Source organism: Pinus tabuliformis, chromosome J, assembly GCF_031772625.1.
Source record: "Pinus tabuliformis cultivar Carrire ecotype Pingquan chromosome J, CPIR1, whole genome shotgun sequence".
NCBI lineage: Eukaryota > Viridiplantae > Streptophyta > Pinopsida > Pinales > Pinaceae > Pinus > Pinus tabuliformis.
Window position 1 is genome coordinate 386,205,905 of NC_142295.1, and position 2,081 is coordinate 386,207,985.

Here is a 2,081-nt window from a genome sequence, read left to right on the forward strand (position 1 = left end):
CCAACATATTAGTGGTTATTTTTCCTCAGGCTTACATTGATCTCCTACAAGTGATTGTGCATGGTCTTTCTCCCGCTGACCAATTTCTTGTTGAAATTGGCCTTCACCAGCTGAGGCCACACCTTCTTTCTTATCAGTGATCCTTTTGGGCCATTTCTTCTTGTCTTTTCTGTTTCCCTTTGATTTCCAATCACTTTTAAAATCAGGCCTCCTTTTTGCTTGCTCATAATAGTGTTTGAATTTCTTGATGGCGTCGTCCAAAGTCTGTGGTTCATAGAACTCGATGCAGTCTCTAAATGACATAGGAAACCCACTAATAAATCATTGAACCTTGGCCTTCTCATCCTTGAGATATGGCACATATCTCAATAGTTCAAGAAATATGGTAATATACTCTTCATCTGACAATTGTCCCAACTTCAACTCATAAAACTCCTTTGCCTTGCAGTCATAATATTTGTCTAATAAATATTTCTCCCTGAAGAGATTTTAAACTCCTTCCAAGTTAGTATTTATTTCGTTATACCTTTAACATTTTTCAAAACTTCCCACCATATGTCTACTCTTCCCTTCAGGTTGTAGGTGGCTACCTTTGCCTTTGCGTTCTTAGAATAGTCATGAGTCTTGAATAACTTATTCATCCCAAGAAACTAAGCTTCTACGTCTTCAGATTTCTTCACCTCCCCATCAAATGTAGGTGGTTTGGCTTTCTTAAATTCTTCGGGCATATAGCCTCTTCCCCTCTTCCTCTGATAATGATGATGAGAATGATGGCAATGAGGGTGATAATGATAAGAATGATGCCCCTAGTAGCAGAGCTAGAATGCCTACCAAAATGATGTCCATGAGTGTTGGTTCTTCCTTCTATGATACTTAATGGTGCATTCCCCTTCACGGTATATTCACTTTCCCTTTTGTGCCTCTTCTTGGATCTACTACCATATGCTCCATTTGTTCTCTCCTTTGACTCAAAAAATCTCAACTTGGCTTGGTGTGACATAGGCAAGTTCCCTCTGCGGACAAAGGCAACCCCTCTAGCCCTATAGTGGGTCTAGTCACCGCAAAGACAATACCAAAGCAAATTTCCTTAGAAAGATGGTGTTATGAAGGCCTACCTTCAGGTCGATGTTCAATGAAGTCCTCGTCGTTTCTCTCCAACTTTTGTTCTTCTAATCACTTGTACCTGAAAACAACATGTAGAGAAACACCAAAAACGCCATAGAAAACAACCAAACAATCTACTTGAAGAGTCAAGGAACCTCAAGCTATCGACATACAACTCAACATATGATATAGGAAGCAAGCTATTGATTTTTATTAATATAAATCAGAGTAAAACTTACAACCGAGCCTTGAGTATTAATATAAATATAGAAATATGCCTAGAAATAACAAGATCTGAATATAGAAATGCCGCTCTTTGTTAATCAAACCCTTGAGGTAGGGTAACACCATACAATCACTCCTTAAGGAATGAGAACACTCCACAAGCCATATGTTTGCCAATACAATAATCCTTGACATCTCTCAATGGGGAGTTTCTAGCCTTTATATAGGCTTCATACATACAATACCATAGGTCATTACCATGGTCTCTCAATACCATATATCTAATACAATGGGCTTATCACATTATTGCTAACTATTTCTAGTCCCTTACATGATGCGGTTAACTACTTTATTTATAGCTGTGGCCCATCCCATTATTACATTATTCCCTTGGGTACTGCCTCTGTACCCCATACTATCCCCCCTAGGTATACTACATTCCACCCCCCTTAAACATGTTTCTTCCACGAAACGTAAGAAGAACACAAATAATAAGATCTACTCAAAAGAGTAGTCCATTGGTACCATGCATGTGCATCTAGCCATCTAAGAGAAAGGTGAACCCTCGATCTAGCTTGTGCCTCGGTCGCTTGAGATGGAAGTTGATCCTGACGGTTCCTCTGTGTTGATGTGTTGTGGTTGTATCTACGAACCTCTCTATCTGTCATGTGGGGGTTGCTATCATTGTTGCTAATTTGTCACCATTTTGTTGGTTGTTTTCTTGCTGGGTGATGTGGGTGGTGATATGTTGA